Genomic DNA, 16,819 nt, shown 5'->3' on the forward strand with positions numbered 1-16,819 from the left:
GGGTGCAGGATTAATGGGGTGGTCCTTAAACGGGTGTAACCCCCTGATTTCAGAGGAGGGGGATTATGGAGGAGTTGAAGTGTTATTTGGCGAATATTAAAGGCTGTACCAAATCGGCCAAAATAAATCAGTCTTTTTTGTGTGTGGCCCTTAATATTCAATAACTTCACAAAGAACACATTCATGAGATTATGGATTGTCATATCCTCTGAGATTGACAAACAATAAATATCCCCTATGAAATGTTATGACTAGGAATGATTTACATTACTCACCGTTATCATATTTCTGATGATTGTATCTGCTTAGATTCACATGCTGTGCATATAATCCGACATCTATTGGTAATCGCAGAGTACTGCATCTTTTTATCGATCAAAAAGGGGCGTCGACATGGGCGTGACTAACAGTATCCCCAACGTGACGTGTAGTGTACCCAAAATCGTTCACACGTCGCGATTCCACCAGTTGTTTTTCTTCTGCCGTGATGGAGCCTTGCAGAATGCGTGAGTGCGTACAGAAGAGAGAAGGTGCAAGATGTCTATATTCCTTCTACTCCAAGAGGGGAGGAAAAATGGACACGTGAATCTAAGCATATACAATCATCAGAAATACGATTACGGTGAGTAATGTATGTCTTCTGATGCTTGTGAATCTGCTTAGAATCACATACTGTGCATAGACTAGTGAGGTGGTGGAATGTGTGAAGGGACAGTAGGAACAAGTTACTTACCTGTAACTGTTGTTCTCCAGCATGGGTCTGGCATGGATTCACATGCTCATGAATATTCCCCGTCGTCAGGCTGGGAATCCTCGGTAAAGAAAAAACCAGTATCAGTTTCGTTTCTGATCTGTCTTTCGTAGTAGTAACCAATCACTGGTCTCTGCGTCATACTGACCACAGCCAATGACTGCCCTCTACCTAAGCCCCGCCTCTGGCAGCCATCTTCAGATTTGGAAGCACGTGAAGTGGCAGTATGACCAAGTGAAGAGCCGCAGAGGGGTAGGCGGGAGGGTTCGCATGTGAATCCATGCCAGACCCATGCTGGAGAACAACAGTTACAGGTAAGTAACTTGTTCCTTCTCCAGCATGGGGTCTGGCATGGATTCACATGCTCATGAATAAAGAATACATAGCAGTACACACATGCACAACCACGGGAGGTGGCAAAGGCTCAACATTAAGCATTACATCAAACTCAACATCAAGCATCTTACCTCCTCACCAGGCTCACCTCAGGCGAACAGGTTGCGCAGCACTGCTTGGCCGACCCTGGACTCCTCCCTGGAATCCCGATCGACGCAGTAGAATTTCGTGAAGGTGTGCGTCGACCTCCACGTAGCAGCCCTGCATATGTCCAGCAGGGGCACACCAGATAGGAACGCCGTGGTAGCTGCGATCGCTCTGGTGGAATGGGCTCTCGGACGGCCAGGCAGCGGTCGGTTTGCCAACCGGTGACAGTACATGATACAGCCGGAGAGCCATCTGGAAATGGAGGCCTTCGAGAGAGCCTTCCCCTGATTAACAGGTCCAAAGTTTACAAAAAGTTGTGACGTCTTCCGAAAGCACTTCGTGCGGTCCACGTAGAACTTCAGCGCTCTAGCCACATCCAGCGAGTGCAAAGTCCTCTCAGCCGGCGACGAAGGCGACGGGAAGAACACAGGTAACACCAAAGGTTCGTTGAGATGGAAGTCCGACGGTACCTTGGGCATGAAGGAGGGGTGCGTCCTGAACACTACCCTCGTGGCGTGGAAAGTCAAGTACGGAGCCTTGCAGGAAAGGGCCTGGATCTCTCCCACCCGTCGTGCGGAGGTGATGGCCACGAGAAACGCTGTTTTCCACGACAGAAACTTCAACGGGGCCGAGTGTAGAGGCTCGAATGGAGGTCCCATGAGCTTGGTCAGCACCACGTTGAGCTCCCACGCCGGGGCCGGAGCCTTCACCGGCGGGAACGATCTGAATAGTCCCTTCATGAACTCTTTCACCAGATGATGAGACCACAAGGACGTCCGCCCCGTGGTTCTGGTGTATCGGGAGATCGCAGCAAGATGAATCTTGATGGACGCGTGTGCCAGTCCAGCCTTGGCCAGCGTCAGCAGGTACGGCAGTACTTGGGGAGCCGTAATCCGTAGAGGGTTAATCTTCTGTGCGCGGCACCAGACAGAAAACCTCTTCCATTTGTGTCCGTAGCACTTTAGAGTCGAGGACGCCCTGGCCTTCGCAAGAACCTCTCTGCAGTCGGCCGGTATGTCGTATCCTCCGAACTCTAGCGCTGCAGGAGCCAGGCCTGCAAGTTCAGTGACTTGGGGTCGTGGTGGAGGATGGCGCCTCCTTCCCTGGAGAGTAGATCCGCGTCCGCCGGCAGCTTGATTGGCGGGGACGCTGACAAGTCCAGAAGGTCCGGGAACCAAATCTGCCTCGGCCACGCAGGTGCGACGAGGATCATCCTGCACCGTGACCTCTTGAGCTGATTGATGAGCCGGATTAGCAGAGGCAGGGGAGGGAACGCGTAGAGGAACAGGCCCTCCCAGGGGAACGAGAAAGCATCGCCCATGCTCCTCGCCTGGGGAAACCTGCTGGCGAACCTCCGGCACTTGGTGTTCGTCGCCGTCGCGAACAGGTCGATCTGGGGTGTGCCCCACCGTCGGAAGAGGCGATCCACTAGATCCTGCCGTAGTTCCCACTCGTGGCACGAGCGCAGCTCCCTGCTGAGTGAGTCGGCGATGGTGTTTTTTATCCCTGCCAGATGAAACGGCACCAGAAATATCCCTTGGGCTATGGCCCAATGCCACAGGTCCTGCGCCTCCTTGGACAGCGCTGGGGACCTGGTTCCGCCCCGTTTCCTGATGTAGAACATGGTGGTGGTGTTGTCCGTGAAGATCCTCACCACCTTGCCCTTGAGGGACGGAAGGAAGGACCTGAGGGCCCAAAACACTGCACGGAGCTCCAGGACGTTGATGTGCAGGGACTTCTCCGTCGGGAGCCAAAGTCCTCTTGCGTGCAGATTTTCGGTGTGCGCTCCCCACCCTTCCAGGGAGGCATCCGTGGTCACTGTCTCCTGGTGGGCTGGGGTCTGGAAGTCCATGCCCGCCGTCAGATGCGCGCGGGTGCCCCACCACCGTATCGCTAGTCGGAAGCTTTCGTCGAGCTTGATCCTCTCCTCGAAGCTGCCCGTCGTCTGGATCCAACGCGCGTCCAGGAATTCCTGCAACGGGCGCATCCGGAGCCTGCACATGGGTACGAGGTAGATGCAGGAAGACATCATTCCGAGGAGGGACTTGACGGACCTCACTTTGGCCGCGTCGGCCACCAACATCCGTTGCACCTTGCCCAAGATGGTCCTGGTCCTCTCCTCCGACGGGGAGGCCAGAAGGGACACTGTGTTGAGCCTTGCCCCCAGAAACAGTGCGTCTTGAGCTGGTACCAGGTGGGATTTGGCGTAGTTCACGGAGAATCCCAGGTCCGTGAGAAGTTGGACGGTCCTTGCCGTGTGGGCCACGGCGAGCTCCCTCGTCTTGGCGCGGATGAGCCAGTCGTCCAGGTAGGGGTAGACGTGGATCCCCTCGCGGCGCAGCTGCGCCGCCACCGGTGCGAGGCACTTGGTGAATACCCTGGGTGCCGACCGTAGTCCGAAGGGGAGGGCTTTGAACTGGTAGTGGCGCCCTTGGACCACGAACCTGAGGAATTTTCGGTGCCCCTTCAGGATGGGAATGTGGAAGTAGGCATCCTCCAAGTCCAACGACGATAGGAAGTCTCCTTCCTCCAGCTGGCCTAGGACGTGCTGGAGGGTGACCATCCGGAACTTCTGCGCCTTGATGAACTTGTTCAGGCGTCGCAGGTCCAGGATGGGGCGCCATCCCCCTGTCTTCTTCTTCACAAGGAAGTATCTTGAGTAGACTCCGGAGCCCCGGAGCCTCTTTGGGACGAGTTCGATGGCGCCCTTTCTGAGCATCGCCCTTACCTCCAGAAGAAGTTGAGGAACGTGAAGTTCTTTCCTGGTCACGGGGGGTACACGCGGGCATCTTCTCTGAAACTCGAGTGCGTGTCCCCGGGCCAGAGCGTCCAGCACCCAACGGTCGGTGGAGATGGACTCCCACACGCCGACGAAGTTCGCCAGCGGCCTCCCACCGGGGTGCTTCGGTGGGGGCCCGACCCCGCGGCCGGTTCAATCCTGCTTGGACGCGGGCCTTGCCGCCTTGACCTCCTTGGCGACGACGGCGGGGTCCACCAGCCTTGCCTCGTCCTCTGTAGGCCTCTTGCGACGACGAGCGGGCCGCTTGACGGTAGGAAGCGAAACCGCCGCCGGAACCTTTGGAGGCGCCCTTGCCTCCGCCGCTCCGAAAGGGCGTCCGTCGTTGCTGCAAGGCTCCGAGGGCCCGGGCCGTCTCGGTGTCCGCCTTAATGGCCTGAAGGGAGTCGTCCACAGCCTTCCCAAACAGGTTGTTCCCGTCAAAGGGCATGTCCAGGACTCTGGTCTGGACGTCTTGACGGAAGTCCGTAGCCTTGAGCCATCCCCGACGCCGAAGGCAAACACCGTTGCCCAACTGGCGGAACCCAGTGTCGGCGATGTCCGTCGCCACGGTGATGGCGTGGTCGGAGGCCACCTCACCTTCCTGCAGGATCTCCAGGGCCTCCGCCCTCTTGTCGTCCGGCAGAAAATCCAGCAGGGGAGCTATCTTGAACCAGAGCTCCCTGTCGTAGCGAGCCACGATCGCCAAGGCGTTGGCCGCTTTAATCGTCGTCGCTGCCGACGAGATGACTCTGCGTCCCATCGCATCCAATTTCTTTCCTTCGCCGTCCGGCGGGGAAGTCGATGTGGAGGCCGCACCCCCCCCCCCCGCTTTCTTCCTGGCCGCCGCGGAGACGACGGAATCCGGGGTAGGCTGTGCCCGGAGGCACAGGGGGGCCGTGTCCGGGACCCGGTACTTTTTCTCGTACCGGTCGTTTCTAGCTGGCGTCGTGGAAGGGTTCTTGAGGAGCGTAAGGCCCTCATCCCAGATGTCGTCCAACAGAGGCACTGCGAGGACCGTCTTCCTCTTGGCCTCGCGCCGCTGATAAAGGAAGCCTTCCTTTTTCTTCTCCTCAGGGCAGAGTTGGAAAAGCTCGGACGCCCTGGAGATCATGGAATGGAACGATCCGATCTCGTCGGGCGGGGAAGCCCTGGCGGGAGGCGACGACGGAATATCCGCGTCGTATGCCTCGTCGTCCATACCTGTCGTTGCCGTGTCAGTCCCCGTATCACCCCCTCGGGTAGACTGGGAGGAGGGCTGGACGGGGTGCGACGGCTGAAAAGGAGGTAGAGGATGGATCCTTCTTTTCTTGGCAGGGGGAACACCAGAAGGTCCCGGTTCTGGATCCCCCGACGGTAGAGGTTCCTCCGTCGGTAATGGTAGCCTCGTCCTTATCTCGGAGCATAAGGACTGTATGGCCAACAAAATGGCCGCCGAGTTGTCTTGCGGCGCTGGCAGAGGTGAATCCGACGGGCGAGCAGGGGCCCCGTCGGTATCCTCGACGATGTCGTCGTCGTCACTTGCGTCGGGGTCCACTCCGACGGGCTGGTCTTCTTCCACGCCTAGGCCGTGGCTTAAGACTTCGATCAGCTCCTCCTCTGAGGCTGAGGTCGAATCTACGACGACGCCCTGCCCCCCCTTCTTCTTCCCCACGGGGAGTTTCACGGGGGTTCTGTCGATGGGCACAAAAGAAGACTCCCTCCGAGGAGGCAGGGAGATTCTGGGCCCCGAGGTCGCCACCACTGGTGTAGCCTCCATAGGCTGAGCCAGGGCCGCCGCGACTTTCTCGATAGAGGGCTTGGCCGGATGGATCAAGGCCTTCACCACCTTAGGCGCGCTCACCGCCTTATCCTTGAGGGAGGGGGCACTGCCACGCTCCTCCTCTGCCTTAGAGCTCGACCGGGGCCTCTCCAGGAGCTTCGCTGGGTGCTCGGCCTTCCTCTTACCCGACCCAGAGCGTTGGCTCGTGGTTGATGGTGCCGGGGAGGGTGCGCCCTGCCTGACGCCCGTAGAGCCCGACCGTTCGGCGCTCCCGGTGCCAGCGGACTCGCGGTTCTTAGCCTTATGTTGGGCCCCCGTCGCCGGGGCGCCCTCAAAGGTCTTAGAAGACCGCTCCGATTTCTTCTTCTTCTCGCCGGACGGGCTCTTACCCTGCAGCCAGTTGGCGAGACGTTGATGGCGGTCCTTCATGGTCCGCTCCGACATGTTGCCGCAAAACGCACAGTCCTTCTCCACGTGCGTCTTGTCCTCATGAAGGCAGTAAAGGCAGAAAGAATGTTCGTCCTCCTTAAAGATGTTCTGCAGCTGGCATCCAGGGCAGACCCTGAACAGCTTTCCGGGCGTCGAGCTTCCCTTCTCCTGGGCCATCTCCGAGACCGGGCCTGAGAAGCTTCTGGAGTCCTCCGAAGCGTAGCTCGACGAAATCTTCACCCTTGAGGGGCGTAGAAGAATCCGACACGGGTCCCCGTTAATCGGATGTAGGATCGGTGGAGCTTGAGGCTCTTTTGACCGAAAAAAATCGAAGTTTTTGTGAAAAAGCGCGAAAAAAAAGCACTAACGCTCGAGAGCAATAGCACGAGGATCCCAACACATGAACGTGCGGTAAAAATCTGAAGATGGCTGCCAGAGGCGGGGCTTAGGTAGAGGGCAGTCATTGGCTGTGGTCAGTATGACGCAGAGACCAGTGATTGGTTACTACTACGAAAGACAGATCAGAAACGAAACTGATACTGGTTTTTTCTTTACCGAGGATTCCCAGCCTGACGACGGGGAATATTCATGAGCATGTGAATCCATGCCAGACCCCATGCTGGAGAAGCAAAGATGTCTTAGCACTGCTTGTCCCACCTGAGAATCAGACTGGAGTGTGTGACTAAGCAGTAGTGTTGGGTGAAGGTATGAACAGAACTCTAGGGTTCTGCTTTGTAAATAGAATCTAGAGGAACATTTGCAATGAATGCAATGGTAGCCCCAGTGCCCAGAATAGAGTGCGCTCTTGGTGAAAAGGGTAGATCTCTCTTGCTAAGAGAGTAACACAGTGTGATGCAATTTACCATGCATTTGGAAATAGCTGATTTAGAGACAGGGTGCCCTTCTCTACCAGCTGCCACAGAGATAAAGAACTGGTTTGTCTTTCTCAGTGACTTAGTCTTTTCAAGGTAGTCTATTACTGCCCTCCTCATGTCTAGTGCATGGAAACTTCTTTCTGCCACGTTAATCAGGTTTTGAATCGAAGTGGGAAGTTCAATTGATTGATCACATGGAACTTCGAGATTAATTTAGGCAAAAAGCATGGGTTGGCCTGAAAAAACCCCTTTTCCTATTGTATAGTTACAAATGGGGCTTGAACTGAAAGGGACTGCAGTTCACTAACTCGACTTATCGAGGAGATGGCAACTAAGAAGGCAGTCTTATAGGTGAGGGCCTTAAGGCAAGCCTAGAGCATGGGTTCAAAGGGAGGACCCATTAACCTTGTAAGGACAACATGCAAGTCCCATCCGGGATATGGGTTGGAAATAGGGGGATAAAGTCTTTACCCCTTCCATGAAAGCGTTAATGACAGGAATTTCCACCATGAAACCTTGCTCTGGCATATGGTATATGCAGAGAGAGCAGCCAGGGGGCCCTTTGGGGAATTGAAAGCAAGTCCTGAGTCTAATAGGTGTGTTAGATAAAGGACAATCTCTTTAGCGGAGCAGTCGATGGGTTTGACGTTTTTAGGATTGCACCAGATAACAGCTTTTCCACTTATTGGAAAAACAATGTCTCGTGTTGGGTTTTTCGTGCTTCCCCGAGTATGTCCATACATCTCTGAGAGAGTTGGAATCGTCCAAACTCTAGGACTTCAGGAGCCAAGATGATAAAGTTAGTGTTTGGGGGCATGGGTGCAGTGTCTCCAACTGGTGTTAGAAAAACATGTTGTAAAGGCATGGCAGTTTCCTGGGAGGGGAGACTGACATTTTCATGAGATAGGAGAATCATGGCTTCCGGGCCACATTGGTGTCACCAGGATCATTGTGACTTGTTCCTGGTGCATCTTGTGCACCATCATGTTGAGAAGAGGAATCTGGGTTAAAGCATAGGCAAATATCCGTACCATGTTATCCAGAGACCATTCCCCTTTGGAGCGCTTCCGTGGGTACCTGGAGGTGTAATCTGGGCATTTGACATTCTCCAGAGTCACAACCAAGTCAATTTCTGGAAAGCCCCATTCTGCAGAAACAATGAGAAGAATGTGCTCTTGCAAGCCCCGCTCGTGCTCAATGGGACGGATGAAGTCTCTGCTGAGCACGTCTGCCAGAAGACTGTGGACCTCTGGAACATGTTGTGGGAGATTGGTGTGATTGGATGCTACTGATGAGGACCACACGCCGTGCGCTGTCTGTTGAAGGAGGTTAGCCCGCCACCCCGACAGATGCGTCCGTGGTGAAAGTGGCCTGTACTGCGGGTTTGGTAAAGGTTTTCCCCTGCAGAAGATTTTCCCTTGACCACCACTGCAGAGACTGAACAATGGCTGTCGAGACAACCACTAGATCGTCCCACTGGCAGCTGGCCTGACATCATTGGCTCGAGAGCCACTCCTGCATGGGGCACATGCACAGACGAGCATGAGGAACTAGGAAGAGGCAGGGCGCCATCATCCCCAGCAGTCGCTTGGCCTTGCGAACGGTTCCCCGGTGACTGGCTACATAATGAGGGATCTGGAACAGCATGTTTTGGACCCTCTCTTTGGAGGGGAAGACGAACCCATCTTCTGTCCGCATTAGGGCACCCAAAAACTGTTTGACTCGGCTGGGGACCAGACATGACGACTTCTCGTGGATAGAGAACCCTAGATTGAATAGATCTACTGTCTTCTGGGTATTTCCTAGGCATGTTCCATACGAGTCTCCGGTAATGAGCCAGTCGTCGAGGTAATACGTTTTGGACGTGGCACAATTGTTTGTGGCTGAATTGACTGGTCAATTCGGCCACAAAGCCAACTTGCCGCGGCCAAAACGGCCCTCATTTTTTAAAAAACAGCCACCCCAACACAGCCCACTGTCTAGTTACCTTTTTGCCGTCCCTGCATGTTTTTACCCTGCAGCGTCGGATCTGTCCCTCCTACGTGGGTTGGATCCAACGCTGCAGGGTCCACTTTGAATTTTTTTACATTTATTTTTTGGTCCCCCGTCTCCAAACCGCCGGAAGCAGGGGACACCCCTGCTACCCCCAAAGGCAATCACTACCAAACATGGGGAGCGGGGGACACCTCCGCAAGCCCCGCTCCCCATGTTTGGTAGTGATTACCAAATGGTACTGGCTGAATTCGGCCAGTTGTACCATACAGTCAATTTGAAACTACCAATTTGGGCAATACCTGTAAGGATTCTTGGGGATGGACTGCGCAGGTGAGACGCTGCTACCGCTAGTACCTTTGTAAACACCCTTGGGCGGAGGCAATGCCGAAGGGGAGAACCTTGAACTGATGAGTGTCCTCTACCTTGAACCGGAGGTATTTTCTGTGTGCTGGCAACATTGAAATATGAAAGTATGCATCTTTCATGTCCAATGTGGCCATGTAATCCCCCTGTTGGAACAGCGGGATTACTTTCTGAAGAGTTGTCATCCTGAACTTTTGTTGTTTGACATATTTGTTCACAGGACCCAAATATAAAACAGGGCACATGGTTATATACTTTTTGGGTACAAGGAAGTATATTGAATAAATACCCTGGTTTACCTGGAGATAAGGGACAACTTTGATGGCATACTTTCATATTTCAATGTTGCCAGTGCACAGAAAGTACCTCAGGTTTAAGGTAGAGGACACTCATTATCAGTTCAAGGTTCTCCCCTTCGGCATTGCTCGGAGGCCATAGATTTAGTGGAGGCGCCCGCTACAGAGAAAGATTTTGCATCATAGGTAGGACGTGGGGGAAGTTCCACAGAAGCCATCGGACCGCAAGGTTACGAAGGCCCCAACTTTGATGGGTCTACAGGCATAGAGGCCTTCCTCGACAGATACGCCGGGGAAAGTTTAGGATTTGTGTGCTTTAGAGCAGGTGGTGCTGTGTGTGTCTCTGGAATGTTTCTTCCCATTAGCAATGCCGGCTGCATGCTTGTCGGGGCTGGGGACGGACAGGTGGGAGCATGAGGGCTCCATAGTTTGGTCGACGGCCTCTTAATAGGAGTCGCGGCTGCCGATAGATTCCTCATCTAAAGCGCCAGCGTGAATCTCAGCCTGCATTGCGTAGGACCCCACCATTTTGTACACCTGTCTTTCAGGTTCTTAGGCCGAAAGTGTTTGTAGGCTTTACAGTGACGCTCGTGATCACAAGGGAGACACATATTGCAACGGCGATGGTTGTCTTGCCAAGGAAATTTGCTGCTGCCAGAAGGGCAGAATTTAAAAGGTGTCCTCTCCGTAGCAGAGGGGAAACAGCAGCTAGGCCAAAGGAAAGGGGACAGAAAGGGTAAAGAAAAGACATTCTCAAGAGAAGTCAGTACAAACAGGGCCCTACTCTTCCTACTGTAAAGGCCGGGCCGGAGGGCCAAGGCCACGTGGAAAACAGTCGCCGAGCAGTTAAGGATGGATCGTCAGTGGACAGGATCAGGCGAACAGCCGTCAAGTAGTAGTTAAAGGCAAGCAAACTGCCAAAGAACAGGAATCAGCAATATAAAACTGAATTTCGTGTGACCAACTAGTTCGGAGGAACAAAACAATGTGGTGGGACTCTGACACGTGAAGGATTTTGGGTACAAGTTAGGGATAGTGTTACAGTCACGCCCATGTAGAGGTCCCTTTTCGATCTTCGAAAAAAAGATGCAATTCTCTGCGATTACCTATAGATGTCGGACTTTATTCACAACATGTGATTCTAAGCAGATTCACAAGCATCAGAAAGAAGAAGTTACTTACCAACTGGTAACGTTCTTTCGACTGGATGTTTCTCCAACATATTCCTCATCTTAGATGTATTCCATCCAGCTTTAGTTGCTTCAGAAATGTTTTCTCAGCAGAGGGCGCCGTGCGTCGATTCGAAGTCCCTTGAAGGACTCCGTCGAGGGTGACGTCATCGGGTATACAAGAAGCACGTGCAACGCCCGTTGGCCTCAGTTCTGTTTTTCCCTCTTGCTCTGTTGTATAGATAGTGTAGGTAGCCAGGTGTCAGCCTTGCGAGAGTTGAAGCGGCAATAACACGGAAAATCTACAGAGGGATAGGATGGGAGGGCGATGAGGCATACCTTGGAGGAACATCCAGCCGAAAGAACGTTACCAGTTGGTAAGTAACTTGTTCTTCTAATGGATTGTGTCCTCCAACGTATTCCTCATCTTAGACTCCCAAAGCAGTGTAGAAAGCTTTCTGGAGGAGGGAGTAGATTTTTAATATTATTATATAGCCGAAAATAGCACTGCTTTACCAAAAGCAAATTCTTTAGACTCAGAAGCATCCAGACTATATAATTTAGAAAAAGTGTGCAGCGATGACCAAGTTGCTGCTTCACAAATAGATTTTATGGGAACACCTCTTTGAAGGGCTGTCGAAGAGGCTATGCCTCTGGTAGAATGGGCCCTTAAGCCTTCTGGTGGATCTTTGCCCACCAACCTGTAGCATTCTGAAATGCAAAGCACAATCCAACGTGATCTGGTTTGTTTCGACACCGATTGACCCAATTTCCTTCGGGTGTAGCCAATGAAAAGTTGATTATCCAGTCTAAGCTTGGAAAGCCTAGAAATTTAAAAGCTTAGAGCTCTTCTCGGATCTTGCCTGTGCAATCTTTCCTCCTCCTTACTGGGATGAGGTGGAGGATAAAACGCGAGCAGAATAATTTTCTGATTTAAATGGAAATCAGACACAACTTTAGGTAAAAATTAGGGCTTAACCCTCAATACCACTCTGTCCCTGTGGATCACAGTATAGGGTGGCCCAGAAGACAGTGCCTTCAATTTGCTCACTCTTCGTGCAGATGTTAAAGCAACCAGTAAAGCGGTTTTCAACATTAGTAATCTTAATGGACAAGTGTGCAAGGGTTCAAAAGGGGCACACATTAAAAACTTTAGAACCAGATTAAGGTCCCAAACTGGGACTTGGAAAGGAGAAGGAGGGAACACATTGATGAGTCCCTTTAAGAATTGTATTATCAAAGGAATTTTAAAGTAGGAGCATTCCTTAGAACAGCGCTTGAAAATGGAAAGCGATGCAAGATAACCTTTAATGGTCCCACCATTGAGGCCTCTATGTGCCAGGGACAAGAGGAAGGACAACACTTCCCGGATAGAACACAGAAAAGGACCACCATCTTTTTCCCTGCACCAGTTGCAAAACTTCTTCCAACGGCACAGGTACAGAGATTTTGTTGCTGGCCTTCTTGCCGAAAGCAACACCTCCATGACGTCATCTGGAAGGTCCCACTCCTTGTATCCCAGCCTTTCAGATACCAAGCATGAAGGTTGAGAGTCCTGACCTCTGGATGGAGAACCTGGCCCTCCATTTGTGAGAGATGGTCCTCTCTCTGAGGAAGACGTAACGGAGGACAGATGGACATGTCTAGAAGGTCCGGGTACTACGTTCTAATGGCCCAATCCGGGGCAATTGGGATCATGCAGTTTCCGAACCGTCTCAATCTCCTGATGACTTGAGGAATTGCGGGAATCGGAGGGAACGCGTATAGCAGTGGGAAGTTCCACTCCACCACAAACGCGTCCCCTAGGCCTCCTCTCGGGGGAAATTCCCTTGAGCAATACCTTTCACACTTCCAGTTGATTCCGGTCACAAACAAGTCCACCTGAGGGGTTCCCCAAAGGGTGAAGATCTCCTGAAGGACGTCCTGAGCCAGTTACCACTCGTGGGACACTGTACTCTGCCTGCTCAGAGCGTCCGTCGTCATTTTCTCCTCTCCGGCTATATGAACTGCCGTTAAGGAGATTTCTTCTTGAATTGCCCAATTCAGAGCCGCATTGCCTCTCTGCACAGTGGTAGTGACCCTACACCTCCTCTTTTGTTTAGGTAATGCATGGCCACTGTGTTGTCCGTCATTATCAAGACATTTTTTCCTCTGACAGATGTCAGAAAAGCCTTCAGTGGTAGTCTGATTGCTCTCAGCTCTAAACGGTTGATGTGTAGTCTGGGCTCCGATGGAGACCAACGACCGCTGATTGTCAGATCGTTGGCATGAGCTCCCCACCCCATGAGTGAGGCATCCGTCACTACTGTAATCTCTGGTCATGGTTGCCAAAAATGTTCTCTTTTTAGGATGTTCTCTGTGCAAGTCCACCACAGAAGATCCTGCCGAACCTTGTTTCAGAATCTGAAGAAGATCCGTCATTTGACCTGAGAACTGGGACCATCGAGTCTTTAGAGCCAATTGAAGGGATCTCATCCTCAGGCGTGCTTCTGGCACTAGGAAAATGCAGGATGCCATGAGGCCGAGCAACCTCAAGAAGTCGTAGGCCTGGAGATTTTGGAAATTTTGGAATTTGGAAACCAACTGAAGAATGTCTTGAGCCCTCGACTTGGGAGGCATGCTATTTCCCAAGGAAGTGTCTAATACAGCCCCTATGTACTGAAGCTGTTGGGGAGGTGTCATTTGTGACTTCTTGAAATTGAGGGAGAAGCCCAGTCTGTGGAGGAGGTGGCAGGTGACTTTCAGATGATCCAGGGCTTGTTCGGCAGAACGTGCCCTGATCAACCAATCGTCCAGGTAGGGGTAGATGTGAATCCTCCCTCTCCTGAGGTGCGCTGCCACCACTACCATTAACTTGGTGAAGACCCTCGGGGCGGAGGTCAATCCGAATGGCAGGACTCAAAATTGATAGTGCGAATCACCAACTACGAACCTCAGGTATTTTCTGTGCTTGAGATGGATTGGCACATGAAAATAAGCATCCTGGAGGTCCAATGACACCAACCAATCCTGAAGTTGAAGGGCCTGAAGGATCTGAGAAAGAGTGAACTTGTCCTTCATGAGGAGCTTGTTCAAGCCTCTTAAGTCCAAGATGGGTCTCAGTCCTCCGTCCTTTTTGGGAATCAAAAAATATGGGGAGTACCATCCCTTGTTCCTTTCCGCTACAGGTACTGGTTCTAAAGCACCTTTCTCCTTCAGGGTTAAGACTTCCTGCTGTAGGAGCGGGTCTGGAAACTTCAAAGAGTGTCTCCCTAGTGGATTGCTTTGAGGTTGCGTTAGAAAAGGAAGGCAGTAACCTTGGGCTATTATTCTAGAGCCCAGACATCTGAAGTAATGGCTTGCCATTCTTGCAGATGCTGTGACAGCCTGCCTCCCACAGGTGTCTTGTGATGCAAGTCCTCAAAGTGGTTTTGTGGTGGTTGCTGCGGCCGCTGATGGTAAAGAGGCTGCAGCTGGGGCTGGCTTTGCACGTTTTCCTCATCCACCACGAGTGGCTTTTTTCTGGCCTCTTTGACTGGCCATTGCTCTCGCCTTTCCATATGAGTAATAACGATTGTCCAAGATTGTCCTGATGCACGAAAAAGGCTGAGGTTGCCTAATAGCAGATCCTAAAGATTTGGCAGCCGCTTTTGAGATTTGTAACCTCTCAAGGCTCTCGTCAGCCTTGTTGCCAAAAAGGTGAGACCCGTCAAAGGGCATGTTCAAAAGACTGTTTTGCACGTCTGGTGCGAAACCCGACTCTCGCAACCATGCAAATCTGCACATTACCATGCTAGTGGCCATGGACCTGGTCACACTATCTGCAGTGTCCAATCCAGATTGAAGGGATTCCTGTATGGCCTCCTTTCCATCTCTAACAATGGCTAGGAATCCTTCCCTTTCGCCCCTTCTGGTATGTGCTCTGCCCCCATTGCAATGCACTCTCACAGTGTACACAAAAATATTGCCAAGACACATGTGGAGTTGGCCGATTTTAACGCCATACTCCCAGCTGAAAACACCTTGCGCGCCCAACCATCCACACGCTTGTCGTCCCTATCCGGAGGGATGGAAGGATACGCCACCTTATTTGAAGCTGTGGCTGCCTGGACCACCAGACTCTCAGGAGTAGGGTGTTTGGACAGATAGCCGGGGTCGCTACTGGAAGGGCGGTATTTTGAAGTGAGGGACTTATTCACCGGAGCAACAGAGTCTGGGGTCTCCCAATTTTTGGCCACCTTATTTTGTAAGACTACATGGAAGGGTAAAATCGGATCTTCAGGGGGACCATGATCCAATATATCGGTCAGATCATCCTGGATGAACTGAGTTGATGGTTTAGCCCATCCTAAATATTCGACCACCTTTCTCATTAGCTGCCTATACGAGGGACTGGCATGTTCCCCTGGTTCTGGCCTGCCAGAATCTGTTTCAGGTGACGTGTCAATTCCACTTGCATTATGCAAGATTTCCACCAGATCTCTCATTCTGCTTTTCTCAGAAATCAGGCATTCTGGGACATTTGGGGTGCCATATTCCAGGCCAAAAGGAACATCCTCCTCCTCAGACCGCTCTTGTTCTTCAAAAATTGAAGTTAAGGATTTAAAATATTCTTTCCTTGGAAGAGGTTTAAAACATTTTTCTGGGAGTGGTGTAGCAGTAGAGACGGAAGGCTTTACAGCCTTTGCAGCTTTTTCTTTTGCTGCTATTTTGACAACTTCTGGCTGAATTGGAGCATTTGAAACATTCAGCGCTGAGGGCTTCGGGGTCAACGTCGACAAGTGCAACGATGGCGCCGACGAAATAGTGGTCGTCGACGGAGCTGGCTTCGAGGGCGTTGAGGCGCTCTTCGAAGGCTCGCCCTTCAAGGTGTGTCTGGTTTCGGCGGCATCAGTGACCTCGAAGGGTCGACTCTACTTGAGCAATCTTTTTCGCTCTGGGTCCTGGAGGGTTCCCGATCTTTCCTCCTTCGATCACCCAGGCTCGAGGGCGTGCTAGTGTCGGAACGGTAACGCTCCCGGCTGACTTCCGAGGAAGGTGTAGACCGAGGCGTAGCCTTTTCAAAAACCTCCATTTTAATTCTAAATGCTTCCCATTCTTCGGAAGAAAGTTTTGTGGGGCATTTCATTCTTTTGGGGGATTCGTCTGAAGACGAGGTGGAAGGGGACCGGTGGCGTCTTTTTTTGGATTTTTCGCGAAGACAAAGAGTGGTGTGAACCACTTCGGGACCTAGACCGATGCTTTTGCCTTTTCGCGTCGAGGAGATTTCTCCTCACGGGACCTCGACTCGACGCTAGAGGCTTTTTGGTCGGGTTTTTGACCTACCTGCAGTTTTCCCTTCCTCTCTCGCAAGGCCTTCCCCGTCATTGCCTGACACTTCGTACAGGCCTCCATGTCGTGGCTTTCACCAAGGCAACACAGACATTCTCGGTGTGGATCCGTGATGGACATTTTTGAACCGCAGGATTTACACTTTTTTAACCCCCAACGCGGGGTAGTCGGGGTCGACGACGAGAATATTCTCGAATATCGCTTCACAATAACTGCGTCACAGAACTACTCTAAGTGCGCAGAGCCTCCGAAGCAACACGTACTGCGGAAAAACAGAACTGAGGCCAACGGCTGCCACGCGTGCTACTTGTATACCCGATGACGTCACCCTTGATGGAGGCCTTCGAGGGACATCGATGCACGGCGCCCTCTGCAGAGAAAACATTTCCGAAGCAGCTAAAGCTGGATGGAATACATCTAAGAGGAGGAATACATCGGAGGACACAATCCATTTGAAATAATGTTACGGTTTGTCATATTACTTTATGACAGACACTTATCAAAAATAAGGCTGCTACCAAGGTTTTCTGTTTGGCCTGCAAGGTGCAATGCTAAGTCTTTGCAGAGATATACTTGGGAATGCATCTATGTGACTAGGGGATGTGCTCCA

General features: G+C 52.1%; 1 protein-coding gene across 1 annotated transcript in view; it reads right to left on the reverse strand.

Annotated features, from left to right (window-relative positions):
• KIAA0319L (KIAA0319 like) overlaps positions 1-16,819 on the reverse strand; it is a 940,271-nt gene that overhangs the window by 74,044 nt on the left and 849,408 nt on the right. The gene's annotated exons all lie outside the window — the stretch shown is intronic.

Source organism: Ambystoma mexicanum, chromosome 11, assembly GCF_040938575.1.
Source record: "Ambystoma mexicanum isolate Mex_15411 chromosome 11, UKY_AmexF1_1, whole genome shotgun sequence".
NCBI lineage: Eukaryota > Metazoa > Chordata > Amphibia > Caudata > Ambystomatidae > Ambystoma > Ambystoma mexicanum.